Genomic DNA, 13,490 nt, shown 5'->3' with positions numbered 1-13,490 from the left:
CCCAGAGGGGCACAGGCTAGGGCTAAATTTGGCCTGCAGCTGAACCCCTCTCAGATCTGTGCCACTGGACACCTACCACACAAAGCCACACTAATAAGACTGGGAGACTTCAGAGCTTTGCTTAGTAATAGAAACAGACACAGAAAGGCAGCCCAAATGGGAAGACAGAGAAGCAGAAACCATATGAGAGAACAGAACAAGGATCCAGAAATAATGGAGTCAAGCAATATAACAGATGCAGAGTTCAAAATACTGGTTATAAAGATGCTCAATGAACTTATGAAAAGTGTACATGAATTCAGTAAGAACTTCAACAAAAAGATAAAAAACCATAAAAATGGAAATGGAAATTATAAAGGGAACCACTTGTAAATGAAGAACACATTATCTGAGATGAGAAATATATTAAATGGAATAAAATGAATAAAGAAGAGAATCAAATGACCTATATAGAGGATGGGAAAGCCAAGGACATTCAATCAGAATGGTAAGAAAAGAAGCCAAGACTATAATAATTCAAGGAGCCTATAGGACACAATTAAAGGTAAAAATATCCATGTCATAGGGATTCCTGAAGGAAAACAAGATTTTAAAGAGCTATTTGAAGAAATAATGATGGAAAACTTCCCTAACCTGGTGAAGGAAATAGACATGCAACCCCAGGAAGCTCAGAGTCCCCAAAACCAGGAACCCAAAGAGGCCCACAGCAAGACACATAATTAAAATGCCAAAGGTTAAATACAAAGAGACAATCTTAAAAGCAGCAAGAGAAAAGCCCTTAGTTACCTACAGGGGAGCACCCATAAGACTGGCAGCTGCTTTCTCAAGAGAAACTATGCAGGACAGAAGAGCTTGGCACAAAATATTCGATGTGATGAAAACCCAGGATCTACAACCAAGAATTCTTTATCCAGCAAAGCTGTCATTCAGAGTTGAAGGACAGATAAAAGAACTTCCAAGACAAAAATAAGCTAAAGGAATTTATCATCACCAAGCTAGTATTGCAGGAAATGATGGAGAGACTTCTTTAAGAAGAAAAACATGTATCAAAAGCAAGAATAAAGAATGGTAACAACTACATTTCTATCAACAAGTACCTCAAATGGAAAAGAATTAAGTACTCCAACCAAAAGATAGAGTGGCTGAATGGATAAGAAAATAAGACCCCTATATATGCTGCCTACAAGAGACTCACTTCAGATTAAAAGACACACACAGACTAGAAGGAGGGTGATGGAAAAAGACATGGTCTTGATGGATCTAGAGGGTACTGTGCTGAATGAAATGAGTCAGATAGAGAAAGACAAACACCACATGACTTCACATACATGTGGAATCTAAAGAACAAAATCAACAACATCAACAAAAGTGGAAATAAACTGATAGGTACAGAGAATATTTAGAGATACTAGATGGGAAGAGGTTGGACGGGACAAAAAAAGGCAAAGGGATTAAGAGGTACAAATGGATAGTTGTAGAAAAGGCATGGAGATGTAGAGTGTAGCATGAGGAATATGGTTAATAATGTAATATGTAAGGGGGAAAAGGGTACTAGATTCAGTGGGGTGATCACTTTGCGAATTACGTGGGTCTCTGATCCCTGCTATACAATCGAAACTGGTATATTGTTGTATGCCAACTAAAATTGAAAAAAAAATTCATTGAATTGTACAATGTAAATACAAGTAACTAGTTGTCTATATCAATAAAGATAAAAAAAAGTGCTTGCTTCTGTGAGGGTGTTAGGCCATTATCAGTCAACGATACTTTTCTCAAATTCTCAATTGTGTTGTTTCTGTTCATTTAGGTAGAGTTCAGGACTATTAGATTTACAAATTCAGAACATTATGGTTTCTCCCTGAGTTGAACAAATTGGTGGTATGTAAATAAAGGATATAAACTCTAATGAGAGCTTGTGATTGGTTATGAATTCTCAAGGAAGTTTTTTCTCCACTACACTCAAAATCAAGGGTTAAGCTAGGCTATTTTCTTTGCAGTTTTGGAGTGATTGGGGCAGTTGTGTTGGAAAGGAGAGATGGATTCTTCATTCGCCCTTGTAGTGAGAATTTAGTATTCTGGGGAGGGAAATCTTTTTAGATTCACTTCCATGAGTAAGCTTTGAGTCTTGCCTCCTGTTCTCTGAGCCACTCAAGGCCTCGTCAATCAAATTTTAAGTTCACCTAGATCAGCAAAAATTTTCTAAGTGAAAGCCATAATCACTAAGATTTTTGTATTTTTACCTTCACTTAGTTTTCGACCTGGCTATTTATTATAGTCTTTCTACTTCCTCAATATTTCCAGGAAGAGTTTTAAAGACATTTTATCTAATATTTACTGTTGTTTTCATTGGAATTTGAGTCCTGGTACTTAGTCTGACATATTCAGTGTAGTGGTTTTAGAGTGAGACCTAGCCAGCTGTACTATCAACTATTTCTGTGATTATGAGCAAATTAGTATTCTCTCTGTGCCTTCATTTCTTCACCTATAAAACAATAATAAAATTTTCTCAATGAAAGGTTGTTATACAATAATGTATATATTTACATAACACCTAGAAAACTATAAGTGCTCTATACAGGCTAGCTTGCGGCATCAGCAATAACATCCTACAAACAATGCAAATGGATTTTGTGGTTTAAAGAGCACTGGACTGATAATTGATCTGAGACTGAGCTGACCACAGTCATTGACTTTAATGGATTTAGTGGCATGATAGCAGCAGGATTCCAGCTGTAGTTAAGGGATGATTGTGAAGTGAAAAATTGGAGGTGGCGATTGTAGGAATATTTTCTGAGGAACATAACTGTGAAAAAGAGACATGAAAATTGTGGAGATAGTGTCAGAAGTTCGTATAGAGTAAAAGAAAAGTTTAGTTCTGTTTTAATGAGAGAAAGATGTCTTATAGTCTGTAGAGGAAAAGGTTGGAAGTACAGAGACAGAACTGATGAAGCATTAAACATGGAAGATATGGGAGACATTTAGATGAAGGCATAAAAACCTTCAGAAGAGAAGAGTCAGTTTGTTCCTCTGAGATTTTAAGAAAGACAATAAGTACAGATATAGGTACTTTTATACTTATAGGCTGTGAAGTTGAGCTATTTCACACTGATATCCTCAATTTTTGTGTGAATTACAACTTCACTGGAGGAGATTGAATAAATATGTGATTTGAAGAAAAGGGTGAACTTTTGGAGCAAGGCAAAGAACATAGAACACCATTTTTCCAAATAAATACAAGCACGGTCGCATTCAGAGATCATGGACTTATAGTAGCATTAGTCTGCCTGATTATTTAATTTCTTTCATTACTCTTCCATCCCCCAAGAGTAGGTTGGTGATTAAATGGATTCAAGAGGAGGAAGTTCTAGGCGTGGACAGAGAAAAAAATGAGATCATGGTGACTGTGAAATCTATGATAGAGAGGGAAGGGGATAAGCCCTGAAGTAGTGAGAGCAAAGATATTTCGGAACTAAAAATTCACTTAGTATCAAAGTGGTCTTAACTGAATAAGAAAGTGATGGGAAGTTGTAGTCTGAAATTTATACATTAAAGTTTATGCTTCCAGAGCTGGAGTGTTTTCTTAAGAACAATATCTCCATAAACCAAAAGGCTAGAGTGTAGTTATAGAATTAAACTGATGCTGTCAGTCAGTTCAAAGATTGGAGTTTTTTCATGCCTAGGAATTTCAGATGAGTTCGTGGGTGTGTCATCTATATAAACATTGATGTTCATACAAAAAGAAGGTGAAGTTAAAGAGGTAGATTAAGAACTAGATACCTACAGCCTTATTATATTCAGCAACAAGGAAGGGTAAAATGTATACTACATATAAACGCATGGAGTTAATTCGAGAGAGAGGTCGTGCATGGTTGATTCAAAAGTGACCAGGAAGCAATAAGGAGAGAGCAGGAAAAAAATGTATATATATAAATATAAATATAAAAAATATATATATAAATATATAAATATATATATCAGGAGAGCAATGTACATGCATCTTGAGCTGAATAAGAAAAAGAAGGTGATTAATGTATTATATTAAGGGAGTTACAATCTTATGATAATATGTCTGAAGTAATGAGTTTTAATTGGTTTGGTGCTTAAATTTGCACATTCATTGGTAAATGTGTGGAAAATGTTACTTTTTAATGTTATAATAAACATTTAGGTAATTATGACATCATACTGTACTTCATCATATAATATCTTAAAATGATATTTGTTGATCAGTATTCTTCTCATTTTATAAGGAAACCTAAAACTCTAAGTGACTTTTTAAAAAAATCTATTTGACTTTTGAATCCACCTCTTTTGAAAACACAATACAGAAAACAAACAAGTAAAATTAAGGATATTAAAAGTAGAAAACAAACAGATAAAATACACTCTGTGCTGAAACTCTCTTACCTGGTACACATCCTGAACCAGATTTAAAATTGTGTCCTTAATTTTGTTGTCAGTACTTTTTGTGACTTGGTATGTATTTCAGTGAATCATGTTTTGTAATTGATTTATAAAAAGAACATTATTAACAGTATATGATTATAATGTACATACACAACATGAATCAGTCACATCGTATAGTTTTCAGTCTTAAAACCATTGTTCGTTAAAAATGGAATAGACTCAATGTTAAACTTGAAAATGCTAAAAGTATAGTACCTAGTAGAGTTTTTATCATTCACTATTTAACTTACTAGTATTCCACTATATATATTTGGGAGAGAGCAAGGAGATTTGACAGAATGCTAATGATTCTGTCAATCATCCTCAACAAGTGTTTTCTGAAATGAGAACTTCGAGATTTCAAAGAATATCAAGCCCCTTCAAAGAAATAGAAATTTAAAGTGGAGTCATTATTAACAACAGGTTGAGTTTTATATTTTTGAATAAAAAATGTCCAGTAAATATGATTTTTTAAAATCCTGTATCTCATTTTTGACAATTCACTCCAAATATACGATGGAAAATTATAAAAGAAAATAGATATTCCTGAGTTATAATTATGAATTCGATACCTAAACTTTTGCATTAAATGATTTCTGTTTTAGGAAAGGTATGTTTAAAGGAGCACCTTAATCTGTTACAATAAAATATGGCCATTTTGTGGTTATCATAATTTAATAAATTAGCAATACTACGAAGTGAAATTACTTGTTTATTGAAATTGTAAGTTAAGAAGCAAGAACTGTGCAAAGAAGCTTAATGTACCAAACAATCACTATGATTCTATTGTAACCTTTTCTTTTCTAAATGTGATTGTGTTGTGTTACCGGGTCTATTTTAAAATATAAAAGATTAGAATCTCACAACACGAAATCAAATAAAAGAAGTTAGACAGAAAACAGAATATATATTATGACCCCATCAATATAAAGTTTAAAAATACTCATAACTAATCTATGGCAATAGAAATTAAGATAGTGGTTTCCTCAGGGAGCTGGGTATGACTGGAAGGCCATGAAAGACATTCTGGGATGCCGCTAATGTAATTCTTGATGCAGATGCTGGTCTCATGGATGTGACTATTTTGCAAAATTTTATTGAGCTGAACATTTAAGATTTTTGCATTTTTTGGTATGTGTATATTATACCTCAATAAATTTTGCATTAACAATAAAAAGTTTATTTTAGGGGAAATGCCCATGTTCATCATAAGTTAAAGGACAGTGTTGAACCAGATCTTTCAGTGAGTTGGCATTAGTCCCAAATTTGCTCATAGTAATGTAAAAGAAATGTCATTGATTACTTGATTCAAACTCTGATTTTAACTTTAGTTGGAAATATGCTTTTTTATTTCTTATGCTGTCCTTTGTTAAATGAATAAAAACTCTGAAGTTCAAAACTTAAAAAGAAAATCTTTGATATCTATATCTTCTTTGTTCTTTTTTGTTCTCTTTAAGTCATAATGGGACCTAAAGTTGAAATCTAATTACCATTCCTCTAATGCCAAATCTCAGCTCTGTCATTATGTAAACCATCCAGATCATCTAAAGAGATGAGCTGGTGGTAGTCAGAGCTTATCCTATTCTAAAGCTGAGAATTTTAACTTCTTAGAAAAAGTCAAGGAATACTCTTATGCTGAAGTGAAATATCTGTTTTTTTTTTTAAGTGACCTTGTCTAACAGATTAAATACATATATCAAATTTGAAGGTAGAGAGTCAGGCTCATGCTGCATCTTAATTCACATTTATATTATTTACTATTATTTTTATTGTATCCCAACTTTACCACTTAATGTGTTGTCTTTGGCTATTTAAATTTAATTAAAATTAAACTAAACTAAAATTTCAGGGACTTAGTCATGATAGCCTCCTTTCAAGTATTCAATAGTCAAATGTGTCTAGTGGCTACTGTATTGGACATAACATATTTAGAGCGTTTCTATTATTGCAGAAAGTTCTATTGGACAGCACTAATATATATAACTAGAATAATATATTCCTCTGAGAGTTTTTATTTTATTAAAAGCGATTAGTTTTGTAGACCTTTGGGTATTATTTTTATTTTTATTTATTTATTTTTTAATGCCTACAGCACCTGGTATTCCTAGGTAGTCTCCCATCCAAGTACTAACCAGGCCCAACCCTGCATAGCTTCCGAGATCAGAAAAGCTTGAGCACGCTGAGGGTGGCATGGCTGTAGATGAACTTTCGGTATTGAAATGGCAAAACAGAAATGTTTGATACATGATATTTAAGAATAATGTTACTGGTTAAATGAAGAATAATCAGATAACGAAAATAGTAATAAAAACGTAACATTTACACATATATATACATATATATAGTATCATGAGTAGGGTATATATAACTATATTAATTCACTAAGATTAATTTTGTTTTAAAATATTTCACTATGAAATAATTCTTAAATTGGCATTCTGAAAAATTTCTCTGAAATAGAAGCTACAAAGAGAGCCTAATATATTATGCTCACAGATTTATTAAACACACACATGCACTTACACACAACCTATATTAAGCAAATATTTACTTTTTTAAAATTCTAAATATTAAGAAACCTTAACATGTAGGTCATAAGCAACTACCACCAGGAATAAATATGGTTAACCAGGATACAAGATTATGAAAAAGGAAGTTGGATTAATATTCTAACCCTCTTGAATTAAGACATGATGGGATTAACTCATTAAAATCTCTTTATTCATATCTGGGATTACTGGTTAAAAGCTCTGAACTTTGATTTGTCTTATTGTCATTTGAGGTATAAAAGTGTTTATTTCATTTTTTTCCCTTTAGGAAATAGGTTGCCAAGACACACACACACACACACACACACACAATCACATACTATGCTTATACACAAAGCAAAGGTTAGGTAAACAATCAATCCCACCCTTAAAAAACTTGGACCACAGCTCAGAGATGAACCCATTTCACATGCCACTTGATTCATGGACTGTACTCTGTTAGTGTCTATGCCCTTTAATTCAAAGTTCAGTGGTTATTATCATTCTAATGACAACCATTCGACATAAAGTGGACATAAAGTCTATAAATCTATATAATATCCAGAAAAAAATTGACTTTTTGTATTATTACAACACATGGAACATCACTCTTAAAAACAAAGAAGTCCTTTACTAAAAGTTAATTTTTCATGATTATTTATAACCTGTGTTTTTCCCTCTCATAGGCTACTGATAAAGATACTGGCAATTATAATGCCATGGCATACAGACGCATGATACCACCAGTTAAAGAGGGAAAAGAAGGATTTGTGGTGGAGACATATACAGGTCTTATCAAAACTGCTATGAGGAGGTCCTACTCAAGTCATCGCAACCGACAACTATGGGAAGGGACTAAGTGGTAAAGCTGATGTATTTGTAAGTAGATAAAACTTCAGATAAGGGGATACATAAAATATTAGTCAGTGGTTAGTGCTTTTAACTCATAGAACATTTAAATTTATTTGATATAGGTTTTCTATGATATCTGATTAATTTGCATTCAGATAGTTGATAGCTATTGTTTAGTATATAAAAAAAATACACCTTTATGGTTGTTGTTCATTTTTTTTTTTTGCCATTTGCGAATACATCATATGTTTTTATATATGATTATGACAGCAATGTCATAAGCATTAGATTTCTATTTGGTCTGTGGATCTCATTTTTAAAATAGGGTTGGCTGGAGCTACTTCAAATTATAAAATGTTTTACCGAGTTGTGCTATAGATGTCCTAAGATTTTTTTATTACCTTTTAATGACTTTTAGGCCTTGTGTAATTAAGAAAACAAAAGGAAATATTTTAAAGCAAGTTTATGTCCCAATGGATGATTTTTTTCTTGTTTTACCAAAATCCCCATTGATGATTTTGATGAGCCTTGACTGTTATATTTGGCTTCAGTCAGTAACATCACCTTTCTAGTCTGCTTTTTCTCAGGCTACACAAGCTGAGTGGTGGATTACTCCCAAGGGCGGTTTGATACTAATATTTATTCAAAATATGCAATACCAGTGCATCTATCCTGTGGAATCTCTATCATTATTTGGACTTTTCTTTGATGAATCTAGTATAAATTATATTTATTATTGGAACTATCTGTCACTTAAAAACAGAATCAAGTGTAATTTTTCTTTTGCTCTTTACATCTTATTAAATCTTTATCATTCACAGTGTCCTTCACAGTGTCCTTCACAGTGTCCTTCACAGTGTCCTTCACTGTGATGATAAAGATTTAATAAGATGTAAAGAGCAAAAGAAAAATTACACTTGATTCTGTTTTTAAGTGACAGATAGTTCCAATAATAAATATAATTTATACTAGATTCATCAAAGAAAAGTCCAAATAATGATAGAGATTCCACAGGATAGATGCACTGGTATTGCATCTATCCTGTGGAATATATATATATATATATATATATATATATATATATATATATATACAAACTCCAGTGATCAAATATTATTCTTTTTAGATAACAGTGATGACCAATCGTCATGATTGTGATTGGTATGAAGGCCAGAACTTTCTCATGTACAACAGTAAAGCTGCATAGAATAAACAAAAGCCAGTCTAGGCCTTTTGGCATAGAAGATATTATGGTTGACATAGATTTTCAATCAAATTAGTAGCTGTAAACATTATGTGAAATAATTTATTTCTCTTTCTGTTATTTAAAATACACACATTGTGATGACTTAAGGCTGATAAGGTCACTGAGTAAACTTAAAATACTATAAAAACAAATAAATTATAACTATATAGATTATAACTGTACATATATATACATACACACACCTATAGATAGTATATATATAAGCAATGTGAAGTTTATGGAATTTTCATTTGAACTCTATAAACTATTATGTGTAAATTATAAAATATACCTTTAAAATTATCCAAGATATATGTAGAAAAATTAATTCAAAGAAATCATAATGCTACACGTTTATGTTATAATACATATGCACAAAGAAGACTTCTCAGCAAAATACTATTTATAAAGTCTGAAATCCTTTAAATCCAGAAAAGAGAGATATGGAGAGAAATAAAACTTTTACACAGAGGGAATAAAATATGCCAAAACCGAGAAGGAAGAGAAACGATGGCAGGTCTAAATAAGCAATAGATATTTACCCATTCTGGAAGAGTGAGAGAAGGAAAGTAAATAAGAGACAGGCCTGAAGATGGAATTAGCTGGTTCATATAAAAGCTTTAGGTCATACTAAAAGTACTGAAACTTTTCCTAAAAGCAACAGGAAACTATGGGAAAAAATTTAGTAAGAGTGAGTGAAGATAAGATTTTTAATTTAGATAAAACCTTGCAAAATGCAAATCTGGACCTCCCCTGAGGTTACTACTTCTGCTGCCTTCTCAAGTAATGGCTTTTATGTTCTTTTCCATATTAGTTTGTCACAGTCTTTATACTACCTACTGGCAAAGTAGGATTCTCAGTGCACCACATTGCTATTTCTACACCCTTCCTCCTTCCTAGGAATCCAGCCTTTATTCTCATCATCTGACTCTCACTCACTCACGGCCTCACACTATTGCTGTGATCTCATCCCTCCCATCACTAAATCCATCCAGCTACCAGAACTTACACCAACATTCTTTACTATATTTCCCGTTCTTTTAGATGGATTCTCTACGTGTTTTTCTGGAGCCATTACCTCCACCTGTGCAACAGATCCAGCCCTCCGCTTACCAGCTGTAAGATACTGTTTGAGTAGCTCTCTCATTTCTTACATACATTATCAATATTAGTCTCCTTCCTTTATTTGATTATTCCCATAACCCTGCTCTTTTTTCTATCTTCAAAACATAATTTTAAAAACCCTCTTGACCTACATCTACTTTTAGCTACCACTACATTTCTGTTCCTCTTTCCGGAAAAAAATCATTAGAATTGATTCATTTTTCAGCATCTAATCACTCTTAAAACTTCTTAAGTATAATCTCGCTCTCAACACTCATCTAAAACTGCTTATGTTAACATGATCAATTGTTTCTTGTTACTAAATGTACTCGTAATTTCAATCTTCATCTTAGTTGAATGATCAGCAACATGGTATGTATTGTGACTCAAATTATATTTCTACTGGATGGCACTGTTTAAACTATACAGGAAAAAATGAGGACAAAAAAGGAAACGTAAGAGGTTTATGATGAAAAATTAAAAGGATTTAGAAATAAAACATGTAAAATGGCAATCTCTGTTTTAGAATTTCGTGTTTCACAAATGTTCTTCCTTTTTTTTTGACTATACCTAGAGACAAAGATGGATTCTGACAATAGGAATATTTTCTTAAACATTTTTATTAGTAATCAACACATAAAGAATGAAATTAAACAATTTTATAAAAATGTTTTAATAGTTTTTTATTTTGCAATTACAGTTGACATTAAATATTATTTTCTAATATTAGTTTCAATTATACGGCATAGTGGTCAAACATTTGTAAATAGTTCCGAAAATATAAGTGTTAGTTTATTGTACCAAACATTAAAAAAATTCTGCTATATAAGTTCAATTTTGTTAATATTTGTTATAATAAACTGTTGTGCATATTTCTGGAACTATTTGCAAAGAGGCTGTACTAGAAAAGTAACATAAATGATACCTACTTACCTTAAAGATTTAAATATCTTTACTATAGATGATAGAAGAATTCAAGGATGTTGGATTTCTTTGAAAAATCAAAATTTGGGGCATGTGTTTATACTACTAAGAACAAAAATAAAGAAATATGAACAAAATAAAAATACTTCTGTATAACTTCTTTCTCTTTTTTTACTCAGGATGGATAAGAAAAGAAATTTACCCCAAAACTGATAATCCCTTTTCTAATGAACTTATATTTTTTGTTAAGACACTATCAAGATTCGTCTACATGTTCAAGGAAAATTTAAACATTTAGTTCCAGAGACCTATAATGAGTTAGGGATGCAGAGTTGTAATAGGCATTGTTAACTATTTGCTCACAGGTGGTAGTAGAACAGATGCCTGGCTTAGTATAGACTGCAAAACATAATTATCGGGCTCACACAATGGTTTGAAAAATTACTAATTAGAAATTTCTAATTAGTTGTAAATATTTCAAATCTGGACCTGTTTTACCACATAGTAATATTCACTAGAGATGAGTTAGTAGGTGACCTCTTCAAATGAGTCGTAGGCTTACTTCTATATATCCCTATCATTTCATACTTTTGGCTACTTCGCTTATTTAGGTTATCTCTTGGTCCCTGAAGACTTTGAGTTTCTGACTCCTGATAGAGAATCTGTGAGCAGCTATATCAAAAATAATTGTGAACATAAAATCATCTCCTAGGATAAATTATGTTTAGCTATATGGTGATAAATATACTTAACCTAGAATATTCAATTTATGGTTCTGATATATATGCATTTATATAATTTTAATAGTGTATAACTTACATGCAGGACAATATATGGTTTGACTTTACTTTTTTTTATATCCATATTGGGCAATAATAAAGAGACAGACAGCCTGTGCTAATTGGATCCAAGTTATTAAATATCTCTTTTTTATCATTTTTATGATATAAAATTGGAGTAATTATAACTACCTGATATGATAGGTATTAGAGTTAAATGAGTTAAAGGCTGTAGAATATCGAGGGAAAAAAATAAAGCGTATTTTTTAAGCAGGAAATAAATGCTTTTAGTTTCTTCATTTTTCTAAATAAGAATAGAAAGAATTCTGTAAATGTTAAATAAATAGAACAAATTCATAAACAGCTGTTCAGATTTATTTAACCCACATGTAAATTTGTATGTATATATCTCTATCTACATATACATAAAGTTGGCTAAAGCAGACTTAAAGACTATCTATGATGATTACATGGAATGAATTATTCTAAGTAGTCATATCCCAGATTTTTAGTCACAATGAATAAATGATCTTATGATATTTATAACATCTAAAGGCTGTGTTTTTCATTCTTCTGAGTGTCCTTCAAGAATACATTCAAAAACAAAAACAAAAACAAAACACCTCTCATGGCCTAGTAAATAACCAAGGAAACAAAATCTACAACAGTAGAAGTCGTTTAGAGTTCTGTAACTTCTAAGTAAGCAACATTCTATTGTTCTCAACATGCCTCCATGTCTATGGAAGGTTGCATAACCAAAAAAAATCATTTATTCCTAAATTTACAAATGTCTACGCATAGTAGAAAAGAAATAAAAGTTATTTTTAATTATAGAAGTGTTAATGAGTAAAAGCCAAACAAATTCTGACTTTTTCTTCTTTCAGGTCTCTGTATTCAATCAGCTGGATATGCAAGTCATTGTTTCTAATGTGCCCCCAACTCTAGTGGAAAAAAGGATAAAAGATCTTACCGAGTAATGGATTTTCATTTGTTTATATGTTTATTTTTTATACCTATAATTTTTATTGGATTGGATCATTTAAATCATTATAATGTTTAGATTAAACATGCATTTTAAAACACTGCCTTAATAATAATTTAGCTTGCTCTTTTGCTGAAATAGGTAGCTTTATTTAAAATATTTGAAGATTCTGAGAGTACTTTCAAATAAGAATGAAACTTAGATGTAAAGAGATATTATTCAGAGTGCTTTCACTGATGCATCAATATAACCTCAAATGCAGCATGTAAGAAATAAATCATAACATTATTTATTTGAGTATAAATCATGATTTTTGTGGCCCCATAATATTCAAATAGCTCATTATCTAAGCAACCCAGCTAGTCTAGAGAATGCTATTTCTCAAAGTGGTGTATCTAGATGCCTAAAGCTTATTCTTTCAAAAGAAGAGATGATAAATTTTAATATATATTTTTAATTATTCTAAAATATATGTCATGCCCCTCTGCCTTTGAACCATTTACATTGAACAAAGTTGTGATTATTTATTAAGCTATATGTTCTCAAATATTCTGAATGCTACCAAAGATTATTAAAATATCTTTACTATTTCACTCTTAACTACCTAACCTAGCCTGCCATCATTTCAT

At 31.7% G+C, this 13,490-nt stretch overlaps 1 pseudogene; it reads right to left on the bottom strand.

The window, feature by feature from the left end:
* Nucleotides 1–6,529: 6,529 nt before the first annotated feature.
* LOC120586583 (uncharacterized) lies at nt 6,530–6,648 on the bottom strand (annotated as a pseudogene).
* Between the last annotated feature and the right edge of the window lie 6,842 nt (nt 6,649–13,490).

The sequence above is a fragment of the Pteropus medius genome, unplaced genomic scaffold, assembly GCF_902729225.1.
Source record: "Pteropus medius unplaced genomic scaffold, Ma_sr-lr_union100, whole genome shotgun sequence".
NCBI classification, from domain to species: domain Eukaryota; kingdom Metazoa; phylum Chordata; class Mammalia; order Chiroptera; family Pteropodidae; genus Pteropus; species Pteropus medius.
Note: the sequence above shows the minus strand (reverse complement) of the source record. Positions and strands in the feature narration are given on the sequence as shown.